Below are 21,436 nucleotides of genomic sequence, written 5' to 3'. Positions count from 1 at the left end.
ATCCTGCTCTCCACCCAGGACCATCAGGAGAACCCTGCAGCTACAGGAGAGCTCAGCAGGAGGCCTCACAGAGGGAATGTTCACGTGCAGCTGTGAAACAAGAAAACTGCTCCTGGTTTCGTTTTTTTTTTGTACAAAACCATTTGCAATAATGACATCCCAGAACATCGGGTTTATCGGTTTGTTTTTGTTGATTTTTTTACAGCCGGAATCCGTACCTGTAAGGATCCTCACACTCAGCTCTCTGTCATGTTGGAGTGTCAAAACACAAACATGGACCTTGTTGTCCATGTTTTTTCAGACTTTGTTGGGGGTGGGTTGTTGTTCCCTAGTTTGAGAATGAGTTTAGTTTTGTAGTGGATTTCTTCCTCTGGTACGGAGTGTATTGATGCTGTTGCTTGTCTGTGTGTGCTGCATGTGTGTGTCGGGGTGGGGGGGGGCTCATTAGTGTGCTTTACGGCTCAGCAGCCTAACCTTTAACAGACGGAAATGCTGCATTCCAACATGCTGACCATCATTTGGCTTCTTTTGTATCGTGACTATAAAAAAGACTTGATCCTAATATTATGAAATGACTTGATGGTTCTCTTTTTATATGGGCTGCTGTTTTATTTGAGTTCTTTTTTTAACTGTGGTCATACGTGTAACAAGTGACATCATATTATTAAATAAAGAAACCTGTGTTTTTAAAAGGACTGTTAAAAGTATGTTGTTGTAACTAAGCCTGCCTGTTAATGACTTTCGGTGGAGCTCTCGTCTTTACACCCACAGATGGCTGCTTTGATTGTCAGAGAAGAGCTTCACTTCGGAACACACTGAAAATAGTCTTTATTGATTCACTCAAACACACAAACATACATACAGTGAAAACACATACATATACTATTAAAGCACACAATATACACACACTCCTACCGTACAAACACACACTGTACATGTCTACAATGTATTCTGGGTCCCTTATGACTCACACAGACACTCCCAGCTCTCAGTGTTAGGAAGGAGGCGTTTGTATGTGTGTGTGTGTGTTTTAATTAAATGGAGTTAGGCCTGAAAGGGTTAACTAAAGTTCGGGAGGAAGGTGGCACACCAAGACTCCTCCTTCTCCAATAAAACTAATACGCATCAGCCCAGTAAAGCACGGAAGAATGCGACCAAACTCCCTTTGGTCAATTAAGAGTTCTGTATAAAGTATCTTCCATTCCTCTGGCCCCTGTGCTAGCATGTTGTTGTCACCCTCCCACCCTTCCCTTTCTTCTCTTCTTCTCCCTGTCATCTATCCAGGCTTCCCAGGGGATCTGCTTGAGCTGCTGCTCGGCCGCGACCCATTAGGACTCTCCGCCACACCCCGAGTCCATGCCCGGACACCAGGCCCGGCTCTGCTACCGGCCTCCTCCACCATCGGGCTTGGCTCTGCTACCAGCTCTGCTTCAATAAAAGCTGTCTATTCAATCTATGGTGTGATTACTGAACTCGTGAAACATGTGTGAGTGTGTTTTAAATGTGTGTGTGTGTGTGTGTCTTCTAAAGGAAAGTCTGTGTCTTCAATGAAAGCGTGCGTCTGCTTTAAATAAAAGTGTGTGTGTGTGTGTGTACTTCTCTAGAGCATTGGTCTGTTAGATGAAGGTATGGACAGTGCGAGTGCAGATGGTGTGTTGAATCCCAAGGACAGCCGGCCAGCCTGTGACTCAGCCTCAGCAGAGACAACAGGCAAGAACGCTCTTTCTCTCCTCTTTCTTTCCTCTCTCCTTTCTCTCGTTCTCTCTCTCTCTCCTCTTTCATTCTGTCCTCTCCCGTCTCTTGTTCTCTCTCTCCTTTCTCTCAGTCTTTCCTCTCTTCTTTCTCTCGGCCTGTCTCTTCTCTCGTTCCCCTTCTCTCGTCTGTTTCGCTCCATCTCCTTGTGGCCCTTATTCTCTCTTTCTTTCTCTCACACTGTCTTTCTTTGGGATTTTCTGGAGTATTCTATTTTATTTCTCGCCCTCTTCTCTTTCTCTCTCTGTGTCTCTCACACACACTTTCCATACCACACACTTCTACTTTCTCTCCATCCCTCGCCCACACTCTCGCTTTTTCTCTCACTTTCCCTTCATCGTGCTCTCCAGTGCTCTTCCTCTCTATCTCTCTCTCCCTTACCCTCCCCTTTGTCTCTTGTTCGCTCTCTCACTCGCTATTTCTCGCTCGTTTTTTCTCACTCTGGTTTTCGAATGTGCTGTGATTCTCACCCTTGTCTTTCTACATCTCAGGTTCTCACACTTCTGGTGTTTTTGATCTGTTTTTCAGGGGCATTTCCGCCTTCATTGATATTAGTGTGAGTGTATAGAGAGATAGAAATGTTGAGAGAGAGAGAGACAGAGAGAGAGGGTGACAAGCAGCAATGGGCCCACGCCGGATTCAAACCCAGTTTGCTGTGGTACGTGTTCTTCACATGTATCCAGTGAGCCACCCTCTGACATGATCTATACGTCGCTCTCTGTCAGTCTTTCTCCATTCATTGTTTCCTCGAGTGCTCTTTCACTCCGCCCCTTTCTCTCTTTCTCTCTATATCTGTCACTCTGTCTTTCGATCGCTTTCTCTTCTTAGTGGATAGACACACGGGTGTGGAGATCTTGGAAGACTGGGGGGAAGCACATGCAAGTAGGCACATGATGTGTGTGTCTGTGTCTGTGTGTGTCAGTCTTTTTCTGCGTGTGTATCTGTGAGTGTGTGTGTGTGTCTGCATGTGTTTATGTGTGTGTGTGTGTGTATGTGTTTGGATGTGTGCGTGTGCTCTAGTGTAGCACATCTATCCAGAGGATGCTGTTGACCTTCTCAGGAGAGATTCAGTGTTGCAGAAGAAAACTAAGGACTGTTAAGGTCCTGAGCTGTCAGCAGTTTGATTTGATACTCCCTCTCATCTCATGCCCACACAAGCACAAACACACATGTGATCCTACAGCACAGACATATAGTACCATACATATTACAGTTTTTTTTATTCGCTTTGGTACTATTTTCACAAGTAAGGTGTACATTTTCAAAACTCTTAGTACAAAAATCCCAGATTATTAAAAAAAAAAAAAAATAATAATAAAAATAATATATATGTGAGAGAACAAAGGTTGTGCTCAAGCCTTCGGCGAGAGCACAACCTTTGTTCTCTCACATATATATTATTATTTTTTTTATTTCTTTTTGCCCCCCTAAAACTCAGTCAATATTTGGCCTACGTAGACAACGTAGGTGTCAAAAGCTTCGTCTTGGTAGCGATTGAGTTGCTTCTATTGGAATTTACGTTCCGTTGCATGGTTTAAGCGTAAGTTAAGTTTTTGTGGCGAAAAGTGAAGCTAACGGTGGCTAATTTGCTAGCCACAGTCACTGACGTTACTAACGTCACTAACGTCACGAAAACACGCGTGACTACCTTTGCCAGAACATTCGTTTAGCATCTGTTAACTTGGGGGATAGCTAGGCTAACTATAGCTTTACTGCAAGGCAGCTGCAGAAACGCCACAAGAAAAGAGGCCAGGGTGATAACTATTTACTCATTTTACTTTGTGATATGACACACAATTGTGATGTGTAATGTACAATATAAGCTGATATTATTAAGGAAGTACATCTACTTTCGGAAACAGTAGTCTACTATTTCACTAAAGTATTAGCATCATGACATTAGCCTGTGTTGCCCGGGCAACACATACTACAGTGGTCTATGATGTAGCGTTATCTGTTTTCAATCGTTAAAATAAACATTCCTCACATATACATTTTCGTTGTAGGATTTATTCTGACATTAGAAAACGATTTGTTGGTGAAATTACCATTACCTGTGGTTTCAAACCAGTGTAGCTCACTGCAACGCTGTAGCTTACGCGAGACACACTACAAAAACATCTAGCTACAGTACACAGCTGTTTAGGAAGTCAAACGGCGACAGAAAATGTTCGGCACTCCCCTTACTTAAATCAAAAGTCTATCTAACTACTAACCTGAACTTCATTGCCACAGCCTAAACGTTGTCAATCTGTTCATGAAAAAAATTAATTTCAGCCTAAACCGTACAACGGAACGTTAAATCCAATTCAACCAACGCAATCGCTACCAAGACGAACACAGCAGTAGTCTAGTACTGTACCGTAGTAGTACAATTTACCGGGGCAGCTTCTCCACACAGGGCTATATCGCATTTTGCGTTGTTACTGACCATGATCGCTACCAGTGAGCTTTTTATGAATGAGCAATTTTCCACTAAATAAATGTCAAGCTTATTTACGTTTTGGGGGGCATATTTTCAGTTAGCAGATGGTACCGTTTGAATCGCGATTCCATCTTCTACTGCCGGGTAACGTCGTAGAATAATCTTCAAAGGGGTTGTTTATTCATGAATGAATGCAATATGAGTAGGCTAAATGCCTGAAAATATCATGAAAAGAGAAAAACTTAAAATGACGTTTAAATCATAGAGATTAGGTCAATTTTTACACCGGTCTGCAATAATGTCACGAAAACACGCGTGACTACCTTTGGCAGAACATTCGTTTCGCATCTGTTAACTTGGGGGATAGCTAGGCTAACTATAGCTTTACTGCAAGGCAGCTGCGAAACGCCACAAGAAAAGAGGCCAGGGTGATAACTATTTACTCATTTTACTTTGTGATATGACACACAATTGTGATGTGTAATGTACAATATAAGCTGATATTATTAAGGAAGTACATCTACTTTCGGAAACGGTAGTCTACTATTTCACTGAAGTATTAGCATCATGACATTAGCCTGTGTTGCCCGGGCAACACATACTACAGTGGTCTATGATGTATCTGTTTTCAATCGTTAAAATAAACATTCCTCACATATACATTTTCGTTATATGATTTATTCTGACATTAGTAAACGATTTGTTGGTGAAATTACCATTACCTGTGGTTTCAAACCAGTGTAGCTCACTGCAACGCTGTAGCCTACCCGAGACACTAGTGTGAGTAGCTAACAAAAACTCCTCAGCTGTTCAAGTCAAACGGTGACAGAACATGTTCGGCACTCCCCTTACTCAAAAGTCTTTCAATAGTTGAAACAATCTGACTACTAACCTGAACTTCATTGCCACAGCCTAAACTTTGTCAATCTGTTCATGAAAATAATTAATTTCAGCCTAAACCGTACAACGGAACGTTAAATCGAATTCAACCAACGCAATCGCTACCAAGACGAACACAACAGTAGTCTAGTACTGTACTGTAGTAGTACAATTTACCGGGGCAGCTTCTCCACACAGGGCTATATCGCATTTTGCGTTGTTACTGACAATGATCGCTACCAGTGAGCTTTTTATGAATGAGCGATTTTCCACTAAATAAATGTCAAGCTTATTTACGTTTTTGGGGGCATATTTTCAGTTAGCAGATGGTACTGTTTGAATCGCGATTCTATCTTCTGCCGGTAAAGTCGTAGAATAATCTTCAAAGGGGGTTCTTTATTAATGAATGAATGCAATATGAGTAGGCTAAATGCCTGAAAATATCACGAGAAGGGACAACTTAAAAGGACGTTTAAGTCATAGAGATTAGGTCAATTTTTACACCGGTCTGCCAAATGTATTCGTTTTGATTCAGCCTGTCAGCTGCCTCTTGCAGGGGAAATGAGAAGACATCATATTTCATTCTACACTTCACTCGTATTTTGAGTTGTAAATGAGCAGCAAAAAAAAGATGCTTTTAAATCTATGTAATCTTTATAAATAATAAGTAGGCCCGATGCATTTTTATATAAAATATACAGACCCCTGTGCAACCGACTCAAGCAAGCACACCCTACAATTTCCCCAGAAATTGTATCCTCTCTAGTTGGGTGTGCTCAAGCCTTCGGCGAGAGCACAACCTTTGTTCTCTCACATATATATTATTATTTTTATTTCTTTTTGCCCCCCTAAAACTCAGTCAATATTTGGCCTACATAGACAACGTAGGTGTCAAAAGTTTCGTCTTGGTAGCGATTGAGTTGCTTCTATTGGAATTTACGTTCCGTTGCATGGTTTAAGCTTAAATTAAGTTTTTGTGGCGAAAAGTGAAGCTAACGGTGGCTAATTTGCTAGCCACAGTCACTGACGTTACTAACGTCACTGCGTCACTAACGTCACGAAAACACGCGTGACTACCTTTGCCAGAACATTCGTTTAGCATCTGTTAACTTGGGGGATAGCTAGGCTAACTATAGCTTTACTGCAAGGCAGCTGCAGAAACGCCACAAGAAAAGAGGCCAGGGTGATAACTATTTACTCATTTTACTTTGTGATATGACACACAATTGTGATGTGTAATGTACAATATAAGCTGATATTATTAAGGAAGTACATCTACTTTCGGAAACAGTAGTCTACTATTTCACTGAAGTATTAGCATCATGACATTAGCCTGTGTTTCCCGGGCAACACATACTACAGTGGTCTATGATGTAGCGTTATCTGTTTTCAATCGTTAAAATAAACATTCATCACATATACATTTTCGTTGTAGGATTTATTCTGACATTAGAAAACGATTTGTTGGTGAAATTACCATTACCTGTGGTTTCAAACCAGTGTAGCTCACTGCAACGCTGTAGCTTACGCGAGACACACTACAAAAACATCTAGCTACAGTACACAGCTGTTTAGGAAGTCAAACAGCGACAGAAAATGTTCGGCACTCCCCTTACTTAAATCAAAGGTCTATCTAACTACTAACCTGGACTTCATTGCCACAGCCTAAACGTTGTCAATCTGTTCATGAAAATAATTAATTTCAGCCTAAACCGTACAACGGAACGTTAAATCCAATTCAACCAACGCAATCGCTACCAAGACGAACACAATAGTAGTACAATAATGTCACGAAAACACGCGTGACTACCTTTGGCAGAACATTCGTTTCGCATCTGTTAACTTGGGGGATAGCTAGGCTAACTATAGCTTTACTGCAAGGCAGCTGCAGAAACGCCACAAACAAAGAGGCCAGGGTGATAAATATTTACTCATTTTACTTTGTGATATGACACACAATTGTGATGTGTAATGTACAATATAAGCTGATATTATTAAGGAAGTACATCTACTTTCGGAAACAGTAGTCTACTATTTCACTGACATATTAGCATCATGACATTAGCCTGTGTTGCCCATACTACAGTGGTCTATGATGTATCTGTTTTCAATCGTTAAAATAAACATTCCTCACATATACATTTTCGTTGTAGGATTTATTCTGACATTAGTAAACGATTTGTTGGTGAAATTACCATTACCTGTGGTTTCAAACCAGTGTAGCTCACTGCAACGCTGTAGCCTACTGTACCCGAGACACTAGTGTGAGTAGCTAACAACAACTCCTCAGCTGTTTAAGTCAAACGGCAACAGAACATGTTCGGCACTCCCCTTACTCAAAAGTCTTTCAGTAGGGAAACTATCTGACTACTAACCTGAACTTCATTGCCACAGCCTAAACTTTGTCAATCTGTTCATGAAAATAATTAATTTCAGCCTAAACCGTACAACGGAACGTTTAATCGAATTCAACCAACGCAATCGCTATCAAGACGAACACAGCAGTAGTCTAGTACTGTACTGTAGTAGTAGAATTTACCGGGGCAGCTTCTCCACACAGGGCTATATCGCATTTTGAGTTGTTACTGACAATGATCGCTACCAGTGAGCTTTTTATGAATGAGCTATTTTCCACTAAATAAATGTCAAGCTTATTTACGTTTTTGGGGGCATATTTTCAGTTAGCAGATGGTACTGTTTGAATCGCGATTCTATCTTCTGCCGGTAAAGTCGTAGAATAATCTTCAAAGGGGGTTCTTTATTAATGAATGAATGCAATATGAGTAGGCTAAATGCCTGAAAATATCACGAGAAGGGACAACTTAAAAGGACGTTTAAGTCATAGAGATTAGGTCCATTTGTACACCGGTCTGCCAAATGTATTCGTTTTGATTCAGCCTGTCAGCTGCCTCTTGCAGGGGAAATGAGAAGACATCATATTTCATTCTACACTTCACTCGTATTTTGAGTTGTAAATGAGCAGCAAAAAAAAGATGCTTTTAAATCTATGTAATCTTTATAAATAATAAGTAGGCCCGATGCATTTTTATATAAAATATACAGACCCCTGTGCAACCGACGCAAGCAAGCACACCCTACAATTTCCCCAGAAATTGTATCCTCTCTAGTTATTATTATTATTTTTTATTTTATTTTTGCCCCCCTAAAACTCAGTAAATACTTGGCCTACATAGACAACGTAGGTGTCAAAAGTTTCGTCTTGGTAGCGATTGAGTTGCTTCTATTGGAATTTACGTTCCGTTGCATGGTTTAAGCTTAAATTAAGTTTTTGTGGCGAAAAGTGAAGCTAACGGTGGCTAATTTGCTAGCCACAGTCACTGACGTTACTAACGTCACTGCGTCACTAACGTCACGAAAACACGCGTGACTACCTTTGCCAGAACATTCGTTTAGCATCTGTTAACTTGGGGGATAGCTAGGCTAACTATAGCTTTACTGCAAGGCAGCTGCAGAAACGCCACAAGAAAAGAGGCCAGGGTGATAACTATTTACTCATTTTACTTTGTGATATGACACACAATTGTGATGTGTAATGTACAATATAAGCTGATATTATTAAGGAAGTACATCTACTTTCGGAAACAGTAGTCTACTATTTCACTGAAGTATTAGCATCATGACATTAGCCTGTGTTTCCCGGGCAACACATACTACAGTGGTCTATGATGTAGCGTTATCTGTTTTCAATCGTTAAAATAAACATTCCTCACATATACATTTTCGTTGTAGGATTTATTCTGACATTAGAAAACGATTTGTTGGTGAAATTACCATTACCTGTGGTTTCAAACCAGTGTAGCTCACTGCAACGCTGTAGCTTACGCGAGACACACTACAAAAACATCTAGCTACAGTACACAGCTGTTTAGGAAGTCAAACGGCGACAGAAAATGTTCGGCACTCCCCTTACTTAAATCAAAAGTCTATCTAACTACTAACCTGAACTTCATTGCCACAGCCTAAACGTTGTCAATCTGTTCATGAAAATAATTAATTTCAGCCTAAACCGTACAACGGAACGTTAAATCCAATTCAACCAACGCAATCGCTACCAAGACGAACACAGCAGTAGTCTAGTACTGTACCGTAGTAGTACAATTTACCGGGGCAGCTTCTCCACACAGGGCTATATCGCATTTTGCGTTGTTACTGACAATGATCGCTACCAGTGAGCTTTTTATGAATGAGCAATTTTCCACTAAATAAATGTCAAGCTTATTTACGTTTTGGGGGGCATATTTTCAGTTAGCAGATGGTACCGTTTGAATTGCGATTCCATCTTCTACTGCCGGGTAACGTCGTAGAATAATCTTCAAAGGGGTTGTTTATTCATGAATGAATGCAATATGAGTAGGCTAAATGCCTGAAAATATCATGAGAAGAGAAAAACTTAAAATGACGTTTAAATCATAGAGATTAGGTCAATTTTTACACCGGTCTGCAATAATGTCACGAAAACACGCGTGACTACCTTTGGCAGAACATTCGTTTCGCATCTGTTAACTTGGGGGATAGCTAGGCTAACTATAGCTTTACTGCAAGGCAGCTGCAGAAACGCCACAAGCAAAGAGGCCAGGGTGATAAATATTTACTCATTTTACTTTGTGATATGACACACAATTGTGATGTGTAATGTACAATATAAGCTGATATTATTAAGGAAGTACATCTACTTTCGGAAACAGTAGTCTACTATTTCACTGACATATTAGCATCATGACATTAGCCTGTGTTGCCCGGGCAACACATACTACAGTGGTCTATGATGTATCTGTTTTCAATCGTTAAAATAAACATTCCTCACATATACATTTTCGTTGTAGGATTTATTCTGACATTAGAAAACGATTTGTTGGTGAAATTACCATTACCTGTGGTTTCAAACCAGTGTAGCTCACTGCAACGCTGTAGCTTACGCGAGACACACTACAAAAACATCTAGCTACAGTACACAGCTGTTTAGGAAGTCAAACGGCGACAGAAAATGTTCGGCACTCCCCTTACTTAAATCAAAAGTCTATCTAACTACTAACCTGAACTTCATTGCCACAGCCTAAACGTTGTCAATCTGTTCATGAAAATAATTAATTTCAGCCTAAACCGTACAACGGAACGTTAAATCCAATTCAACCAACGCAATCGCTACCAAGACGAACACAGCAGTAGTCTAGTACTGTACCGTAGTAGTACAATTTACCGGGGCAGCTTCTCCACACAGGGCTATATCGCATTTTGCGTTGTTACTGACAATGATCGCTACCAGTGAGCTTTTTATGAATGAGCGATTTTCCACTAAATAAATGTCAAGCTTATTTACGTTTTGGGGGGCATATTTTCAGTTAGCAGATGGTACCGTTTGAATTGCGATTCCATCTTCTACTGCCGGGTAACGTCGTAGAATAATCTTCAAAGGGGTTGTTTATTCATGAATGAATGCAATATGAGTAGGCTAAATGCCTGAAAATATCATGAGAAGAGAAAAACTTAAAATGACGTTTAAATCATAGAGATTAGGTCAATTTTTACACCGGTCTGCAATAATGTCACGAAAACACGCGTGACTACCTTTGGCAGAACATTCGTTTCGCATCTGTTAACTTGGGGGATAGCTAGGCTAACTATAGCTTTACTGCAAGGCAGCTGCAGAAACGCCACAAGCAAAGAGGCCAGGGTGATAAATATTTACTCATTTTACTTTGTGATATGACACACAATTGTGATGTGTAATGTACAATATAAGCTGATATTATTAAGGAAGTACATCTACTTTCGGAAACAGTAGTCTACTATTTCACTGACATATTAGCATCATGACATTAGCCTGTGTTGCCCGGGCAACACATACTACAGTGGTCTATGATGTATCTGTTTTCAATCGTTAAAATAAACATTCCTCACATATACATTTTCGTTGTAGGATTTATTCTGACATTAGTAAACGATTTGTTGGTGAAATTACCATTACCTGTGGTTTCAAACCAGTGTAGCTCACTGCAACGCTGTAGCCTACTGTACCCGAGACACTAGTGTGAGTAGCTAACAACAACTCCTCAGCTGTTTAAGTCAAACGGCAACAGAACATGTTCGGCACTCCCCTTACTCAAAAGTCTTTCAGTAGGGAAACTATCTGACTACTAACCTGAACTTCATTGCCACAGCCTAAACTTTGTCAATCTGTTCATGAAAATAATTAATTTCAGCCTAAACCGTACAACGGAACGTTTAATCGAATTCAACCAACGCAATCGCTATCAAGACGAACACAGCAGTAGTCTAGTACTGTACTGTAGTAGTATAATTTACCGGGGCAGCTTCTCCACACAGGGCTATATCGCATTTTGAGTTGTTACTGACAATGATCGCTACCAGTGAGCTTTTTATGAATGAGCTATTTTCCACTAAATAAATGTCAAGCTTATTTATTTTTGGGGGCATATTTTCAGTTAGCAGATGGTACTGTTTGAATCGCGATTCTATCTTCTGCCGGTAAAGTCGTAGAATAATCTTCAAAGGGGGTTCTTTGTTAATGAATGAATGCAATATGAGTAGTCTAAATGCCTGAAAATATCACGAGAAGGGACAACTTAAAAGGACGTTTAAGTCATAGAGATTAGGTCCATTTGTACACCGGTCTGCCAAATGTATTCGTTTTGATTCAGCCTGTCAGCTGCCTCTTGCAGGGGAAATGAGAAGACATCATATTTCATTCTACACTTCACTCGTATTTTGAGTTGTAAATGAGCAGCAAAAAAAAGATGCTTTTAAATCTATGTAATCTTTATAAATAATAAGTAGGCCCGATGCATTTTTATATAAAATATACAGACCCCTGTGCAACCGACGCAAGCAAGCACACCCTACAATTTCCCCAGAAATTGTATCCTCTCTAGTTGGGTGTGCTCAAGCCTTCGGCGAGAGCACAACCTTTGTTCTCTCACATATATATTATTATTTTTATTTCTTTTTGCCCCCCTAAAACTCAGTCAATATTTGGCCTACATAGACAACGTAGGTGTCAAAAGTTTCGTCTTGGTAGCGATTGAGTTGCTTCTATTGGAATTTACGTTCCGTTGCATGGTTTAAGCTTAAATTAAGTTTTTGTGGCGAAAAGTGAAGCTAACGGTGGCTAATTTGCTAGCCACAGTCACTGACGTTACTAACGTCACTGCGTCACTAACGTCACGAAAACACGCGTGACTACCTTTGCCAGAACATTCGTTTAGCATCTGTTAACTTGGGGGATAGCTAGGCTAACTATAGCTTTACTGCAAGGCAGCTGCAGAAACGCCACAAGCAAAGAGGCCAGGGTGATCAATATTTACTCATTTTACTTTGTGATATGACACACAATTGTGATGTGTAATGTACAATATAAGCTGATATTATTAAGGAAGTACATCTACTTTCGGAAACAGTAGTCTACTATTTCACTGAAGTATTAGCATCATGACATTAGCCTGTGTTTCCCGGGCAACACATACTACAGTGGTCTATGATGTAGCGTTATCTGTTTTCAATCGTTAAAATAAACATTCCTCACATATACATTTTCGTTGTAGGATTTATTCTGACATTAGAAAACGATTTGTTGGTGAAATTACCATTACCTGTGGTTTCAAACCAGTGTAGCTCACTGCAACGCTGTAGCTTACGCGAGACACACTACAAAAACATCTAGCTACAGTACACAGCTGTTTAGGAAGTCAAACGGCGACAGAAAATGTTCGGCACTCCCCTTACTTAAATCAAAAGTCTATCTAACTACTAACCTGAACTTCATTGCCACAGCCTAAACGTTGTCAATCTGTTCATGAAAATAATTAATTTCAGCCTAAACCGTACAACGGAACGTTAAATCCAATTCAACCAACGCAATCGCTACCAAGACGAACACAGCAGTAGTCTAGTACTGTACCGTAGTAGTACAATTTACCGGGGCAGCTTCTCAACACAGGGCTATATCGCATTTTGCGTTGTTACTGACAATGATCGCTACCAGTGAGCTTTTTATGAATGAGCAATTTTTCACTAAATAAATGTCAAGCTTATTTACGTTTTGGGGGGCATATTTTCAGTTAGCAGATGGTACCGTTTGAATTGCGATTCCATCTTCTACTGCCGGGTAACGTCGTAGAATAATCTTCAAAGGGGTTGTTTATTCATGAATGAATGCAATGAGTAGGCTAAATGCCTGAAAATATCATGAGAAGAGAAAAACTTAAAATGACGTTTAAATCATAGCGATTAGGTCAATTTTTACACCGGTCTGCAATAATGTCACGAAAACACGCGTGACTACCTTTGGCAGAACATTCGTTTGGCATCTGTTAACTTGGGGGATAGCTAGGCTAACTATAGCTTTACTGCAAGGCAGCTGCAGAAACGCCACAAACAAAGAGGCCAGGGTGATAAATATTTACTCATTTTACTTTGTGATATGACACACAATTGTGATGTGTAATGTACAATATAAGCTGATATTATTAAGGAAGTACATCTACTTTCGGAAACAGTAGTCTACTATTTCACTGAAGTATTAGCATCATGACATTAGCCTGTGTTGCCCGGGCAACACATACTACAGTGGTCTATGATGTAGCGTTATCTGTTTTCAATCGTTAAAATAAACATTCCTCACATATACATTTTCGTTGTATTATTTATTCTGACATTAGTAAACGATTTGTTGGTGAAATTACCATTACCTGTTGTTTCAAACCAGTGTAGCTCACTGCAACGCTGTAGCCTCCCCGAGACACTAGTGTGAGTAGCTAACAAAAACTCCTCAGCTGTTCAAGTCAAACGGCGACAGAACATGTTCGGCACTCCCCTTACTCAAAAGTCTTTCAATAGTTGAAACAATCTGACTACTAACCTGAACTTCATTGCCACAGCCTAAACTTTGTCAATCTGTTCATGAAAATAATTAATTTCAGCCTAAACCGTACAACGGAACGTTAAATCGAATTCAACCAACGCAATCGCTAACAAGACGAACACAGCAGTAGTCTAGTACTGTACTGTAGTAGTAAAATTTACCGGGGCAGCTTCTCCACACAGGGCTATATCGCATTTTGCGTTGTTACTGACAATGATCGCTACCAGTGAGCTTTTTATGAATGAGCGATTTTCCACTAAATAAATGTCAAGCTTATTTACGTTTTTGGGGGCATATTTTCAGTTAGCAGATGGTACTGTTTGAATCGCGATTCTATCTTCTGCCGGTAAAGTCGTAGAATAATCTTCAAAGGGGGTTCTTTATTAATGAATGAATGCAATATGAGTAGGCTAAATGCCTGAAAATATCACGAGAAGGGACAACTTAAAAGGACGTTTAAGTCATAGAGATTAGGTCCATTTGTACACCGGTCTGCCAAATGTATTCGTTTTGATTCAGCCTGTCAGCTGCCTCTTGCAGGGGAAATGAGAAGACATCATATTTCATTCTACACTTCACTCGTATTTTGAGTTGTAAATGAGCAGCAAAAAAAAGATGCTTTTAAATCTATGTAATCTTTATAAATAATAAGTAGGCCCGATGCATTTTTATATAAAATATACAGACCCCTGTGCAACCGACGCAAGCAAGCACACCCTACAATTTCCCCAGAAATTGTATCCTCTCTAGTTTTTATTATTATTATTATTATTCTTTTTGCCCCCCTAAAACTCAGTAAATATTTGGCCTACATAGACAACGTAGGTGTCAAATGTTTCGTCTTGGTAGTGATTGAGTTGCTTCTATTGGAATTTACGTTCCGTTGCATGGTTTGGGCTTAGGTTAAGTTTTTGTGGCGAAAAGTGAAGCTAACGGTGGCTAATTTGCTAGCCACAGTCACTGACGTTACTAACGTCACTACGTCACTAACGTCACGAAAACACGCGTGACTACCTTTGGCAGAACATTCGTTTCGCATCTGTTAACTTGGGGGATAGCTAGGCTAACTATAGCTTTACTGCAAGGCAGCTGCAGAAACGCCACAAGCAAAGAGGCCAGGGTGATAACTATTTACTCATTTTACTTTGTGATATGACACACAATTGTCATGTGTAATGTACAATATAAGCTGATATTATTAAGGAAGTACATCTACTTTCGGAAACAGTAGTCTACTATTTCACTGAAGTATTAGCATCTTGACATTAGCCTGTGTTGCCCGGGCAACACATACTACAGTGGTCTATGATGTAGCGTTATCTGTTTTCAATCGTTAAAATAAACATTCCTCACATATACATTTTCGTTGTAGGGTTTATTCTGACATTAGTAAACGATTTGTTGGTGAAATTACCATTACCTGTGGTTTCAAACCGGTGTAGCTCACTGCAATGCTGTAGCTTACGTGAGACACACTACAAAAACATCTAGCTACAGTACACAGCTGTTTAGGAAGTCAAACGGCGACAGAAAATGTTCGGCACTCCCCTTACTTCAATCAAAAGTCTATCTAACTACTAACCTGAACTTCATTGCCACAGCCTAAACGTTGTCAATCTGTTCATGAAAATAATTAATTTCAGCCTAAACCGTACAACGGAACGTTAAATCCAATTCAACCAACGCAATCGCTACCAAGACGAACACAGCAGTAGTCTAGTACTGTACAGTAGTAGTACAATTTACCGGGGCAGCTTCTCCACACAGGGCTATATCGCATTTTGCGTTGTTACTGACAATGATCGCTACCAGTGAGCTTTTTATGAATGAGCGATTTTCCACTAAATAAATGTCAAGCTTATTTACTTTTTGGGGGGCATATTTTCAGTTAGCAGATGGTACTGTTTGAATCGCGATTCCATCTTCTACTGCCGGGTAACGTCGTAGAATAATCTTCAAAGGGGTTGTTTATTCATGAATGAATGCAATATGAGTAGGCTAAATGCCTGAAAATATCATGAGAAGGGAAAAACTTAAAATGACGTTTAAGTCATAGAGATTAGGTCAATTTTTACACCGGTCTGCCAAATGTATTCGTTTTGATTCAACGATGAGGCTGTCTCTTGCAGGGGAAATGAGAAGACATCTATTTCATTCTACACTTCACTCGTATTTTCAGTTGTAAATGAGCAGCAAAAAAATCTATGTAATCTTTATAAATAATAAGTATGCATTTTTATATAAAATATACAGAAATATCAGTTGTAAAAATGTCATTCAAAAACGGACCCCTGTGCAACCGACGCAAGCAAGCACACCCTACAATTTCCCCAGAAATTGTACCCTCTCTAGTTGTAATATGTAATGGGAACATTTGGTTTAATCACCGAAACACAACAGTATGATCTCCTTTCAGTTTAGTACTTTTAACAATCAGTTCATCCAACAGCAAACAATGCAAGATACATGTTTCAAATCGGCCTTAGAAGTGCTGAAATTAATATGTTCCAGTACTATGTAAAAGACAGATTACACAGTTTCACATTAGGCAATACACTTACATTACTCACATTTACATAATGAATAATAATTTCCAAAATATCCATCCTATGTGTAATCAAGTGAAGGATCAATGAAGACATCGTCTACAATCATTTGGGCAAATTACGTAGTTTTTACTATTTTTCAGATATAATTGTAACATAGGTATACTTTCTATTATGTAACTACTAAATGAGAAAAAAACATAACATTTAGAGGCCCCATGCCCACCTCTCTGACCTCTCTGTTGGTGCCCATGCCCACCTCTCTGACCTGTCTGTTGGTGCCCATGCCCACCTATTTGACCTCTGTTGGTGCCCATGCCCACCTCTCTGACCTCTCTGTTGGTGCCCATGCCCACCTCTCTGACCTCTCTGTTGGTGCCCATGCCCACCTCTCTGACCTCTCTGTTGGTGCCCATGCCCACCCCTCTGACCTCTCTGTTGACCTCTCTCATGCCCACCTCTCTGACGGATCCCTTGTCCACAAGCTCTTCCTATTCCTTGCTGTCTATCCTGCTATGTTGAAAGAAATTGCCAGTGTTTATGCCCCCACTTTTACGTATATCTAATGACCAATTGTGGTTAACCCAATCTGAAATCAAGTAGCAATAACGAGTATTCATCATGTGTGGTTAATTTATATGTTCGTACAAAAACAAATTTTATTTCTGTAGTTCTCAAGATCAATATACTGGTTATTGCTGAAATGAAAATATATAGGTTTACCAAACGGTTCAGTGATTAACCATTACGTAAAATCAGTTGGATTACCGTAAGTGTTGGTCAAATGTATTTACGCAAATTAGATGAGAAGCATATCAAACGTATTGTGAGCATTGCATTGTGAAAGACAATTACTTCATATGAAAGGTATTTCTTTGATGACACACTGATTAGGTGTGGTGAAAAAGTGATTGTGTAATTTTGTGCATTGTACTTTGTCAATTGAACATGTGATTACATGTTTGAAAAAACAGACTTTTGTACTAAAAGTTGTGAGGTTTTACCACATACTTGCGAGAATAGTACCAAAGCGGAAAAAAAAACTGTAACGCATATACCCCAAATATGCATTAATGTGAAACAGAGATCTACCTCACACACACACACACCGCACACGCATTCATGTCAACTTACAAACAGAGATATTTCACAAACACACACACACACAAACATATACAGTTTACACACACTGGCACACACACTCACAAACTCAGTGACACACCAACACAAAGACATACCTACATCCTGTAGCTTCCTACTCTCTGTGTACATGTGGAGCTCTGGAGTGCTGTTTCAGCCTGACTGGATTCATGTGACTGTGCTCCTACATGCATGAGTAGAACCGCACATTTCTAAATACCCTGCAGGCCTGCCAGAGAGCACTAACACACTGACACAGTTATCAGACCACACTAGTCATGCCTGGGACTGTGTGTGTGTGTGTGTGTGTGTGTGTGTGTGTGTGTGTACAGGTGCTCTCCACATGTGTGTGTGTGTGTGTGTGCCATGTGTGACCTGTTTCACTGTTCCTCCATAAGCATCTTTTGACTTTCAGGTAGAACCCTGTCTCTCTCTCACACACACACACACGCACACACACACACAAGCACATACACATACATTTGCGAACGTACACACGCATGTGCACACAATCATGGTGATGACTTTCACACCATCATCTCACCACTGAGATGCAGAGGAACATGCGCCCACACGTCCTTTACATACACAAACTCTCCGCTAAATCGGTAAATAATCCAGTGTGAAATGTAAAAACTGACGCCGTTTAATCCACGCTTAACCCTTGTGTTCTCTTCGGGTCGTTCTGACCCATCAGTCATTGTGACCCACCGTCGTATTGCGTCAACTTTACCGCATAGAAAATCAAAGTGAAGCATTTTCTTTTAACCGTCGGGCTGTCTCAGACCCCCCACATTGCGAAGGTTAAAAGAAAATTATTTTTATTTGTTTTTGTATTGGGTAAAATTGGGTAAACACAACGATGGTTCGTTATGAACCTTTGGGTCATGTGACCCGAAGGCAGCACGAGGGTTAATCACCCACTTTGAAGACTCCATCCTAACAAGCAATTAGAGCCCCAGTTCTCTTCACGACGCAGGACCAGCTCTCTGATCCATCTCTCCTCTGGGCCCAGAGGCTGGATCTGGGGCTGAAACGGATACTGAACCTTCTTCTATCATGACAAACTCAACTTCCTCTGCCAGTCCCACAGCAGCACTAGTAGTGATCTGTCTCTGGCTCAGCATCTGATTTGGACTGATTTAGTCTTGGGAATAAGGGGGGAAATGGGGGGAAATGGGGGGAAGAGAAAGAAAGAAAAAAAGAAAGAAGGAACCAGAAAGAAAGGGAGTCAGGTGGCTGAGTGGTTAGGGAATCGGGCTAGTAATCCGAAGGTTGCCAGTTCGATTCCCTGCCGTGCAAAATGACGTTGTGTCCTTGGGCAAGGCACTTCACCCTACTTGCCTCGGGGGGAATGTCCCTGTACTTACTGTAAGTCGCTCTGGATAAGAGCGTCTGCTAAATGACTAAATGTAAATGTAAAGAAAGAAAGAGAGATGGGAGGAAGGGAGGGAGGGAATAGGGGAGAAAAGAAGGAAGGAATCCGATGTGTCACCTCGTCTCTGAAGGGGTGAAGCTTGTCTCAGTGAGTGATCGTGATAGGTAGCTGGAGACAGAAATAGCACCACTCTGAGAAGAGCAGGAACAAATTCCTTGAGATAAATCAACACAACATCAAATCGCAGAATAACACCACCGAAACAAATGAACTCATCTACCAACAGCCTGGATCAAGTATAAACAGAGAGGGAGAGATGAGGGGGCGATGGTGATGAGAGATGAACGAGAGAGAGGGGCGAGAGAGAGAGATGGGGAGGAGAAAGAGAGAGAGAGGAGGGGGTAGAGAAAGAGAGAGAGGGAAGGACAGAGAAAAAGAGAGAGAGCTGGTGATGGTAGGTGTTTCTCTAATGATGCTGCTTCATAATGTGACGGTCTCAGCTGCAGACACAGACAAGCTGCCATGACACCACCTTCATTATGGCTCCATAGCAACTGTACGTGTGTGTGTTTGTGTAGGTGTGTGTGGCATCTGTGTGAGCAGTAACATGGGGAAGGTCTTCTGCAGCGTTATCAATGCCCGAATGCTGGCCTTCATTACGGAACACAATGTCTTGAGTAAAGGACAAATTGGCTTCCTACCAAATCACCGCACTACTGATCATGTTTACACCCTACACACCCTAATAGATCAACACATACACCAAAACAAACAAAAAAAGTTTTTTGCATGCTTTATTGATTTTAAGAAAGTTTTTTTTAATTCAACCTGGCAAGAAGGATTATACTATAAAATGATCCAAAGTGGTATAGGACGTACAGTTTATGACATCATTAAATCAATCTATGTCAAAAATAAGTTCAATGTCTACATTGATGAGCTAGCAGTATTGTTGGAACAATCTACAGCCCCTGGCCTCAACCTAAACAACAGGCAAGTAAAATTCCTGCTCTATGCAGATGACCTAGTGCTATTGTTACCCACAGAGCAGGGTTTACAGCAGCATCTGGATCTGCTAGAGCAATACTGTCAGAACTGGGCCCTGACAGTAAACTTTAAAAAGTCTAAAATAAGGATCTTCCAGAAAAAGCCCAGATCTCAGGACAACAGACATATTTTCACTCGAGGAAACACCACACTAGAGCACACCCTGTCCTATGACTACCTGGGGATCAAAATCAGTGCCTCTGGAAACTTTTGGACTAGCAGTGAATGTGCTGAAGGAGAAGGCCTGCAGAGCCTTTTTTTGCAATTAGAAAAAAATTCCACAAAATAGACATACCAATCGGAATCTGGACTAAAATATTTGATAGCATAATAGCACCAATAGCGCTATATAGAAGTGAGGTATCCAATAGAGGCCCTGCATGCTGAATTCTGTAGAATTATATTGAACATTCAAAAGAAAACACCCACCCACCCATACACTAAGGGTACATAACTAGCAGTACTAAGTGGAATTAGATTAAAATAAACTATACAATAAAATATAAAATAAAATATAAGTTGCAGTAATTTACAATATAAAAATACAAATATTACAAAAAATACAAATGCTACAAGACAAATGAGGGGGCACCCGGATTTGAACCTGGGACCTCTTGATCTGCAGTCAAATGCTCTACCACTGAGCTATACCCACAGAGAGAGAGAGAGAGAGACTCATCAACCAACTCCAAATCAAAGTAAAAGATGGGTTTGTGTTTGACATAACTGCGTGAGCAGTAATCTAGAAGGGCCACATGTTCCCAAAGTGCTGGTTCTGATGAAGACATGCAGGAGGGAACCAACTCTTGTTCAGTGACATCACACCGCTCATGTTTATTCAGTGTTCCTGAGATAACACTGCTGAGCTGGGCCAGAGGCAGAATGAGCTGCAAGTCGGTCTATCACACACACACACACACATACACACCCACATACACACACACCATATACACACACACCATATACACGCACCCAAACACACATGGGAACGCATACATACACTCAAACACCATGTTCAAACACTGACACATACCCACTTGAACACACACACGCCCACACACGCTGAGGTAATGAGTAGCTCCTTGGTAGGTATAAAAGTATACTGGAGACTACAGTCAGACCAGGATTTCTCTCCTCAGACAGAAACAGCAGTGACCCTCATCTGTCAGCCATGGTTATGATGATGTCATGACAGACATACAGGAACACAGGAAGGCTGTTTTGTTAATCATTATCTGTCATTTGTGTCTTTGTAAAAGACAGAAGAAAAGAGTGTATGCATGTGTGTATGTGTGTGTGAGTGTGTGTTAAAGTGAGAGAGAGAAAGCGAGAGAGTGTGTCTGTGTGTATGTGTGTGTGTGTGTGTGTGT

The 21,436-nt window shown here is 40.6% G+C and overlaps 1 non-coding gene across 1 annotated transcript; it reads right to left on the bottom strand.

Moving 5' to 3' along the window:
• Window positions 1–20,649: 20,649 nt before the first annotated feature.
• Window positions 20,650–20,721, bottom strand: trnac-gca (transfer RNA cysteine (anticodon GCA)). Its single transcript has one exon. It is a non-coding gene; the product is annotated as a tRNA-Cys (tRNA).
• Between the last annotated feature and the right edge of the window lie 715 nt (window positions 20,722–21,436).

The sequence above is a fragment of the Osmerus mordax genome, chromosome 9 (assembly GCF_038355195.1).
Source record: "Osmerus mordax isolate fOsmMor3 chromosome 9, fOsmMor3.pri, whole genome shotgun sequence".
Taxonomy (NCBI): Eukaryota; Metazoa; Chordata; class Actinopteri; order Osmeriformes; family Osmeridae; genus Osmerus; species Osmerus mordax.
This window is presented reverse-complemented; position numbering and strand designations above follow the sequence as displayed.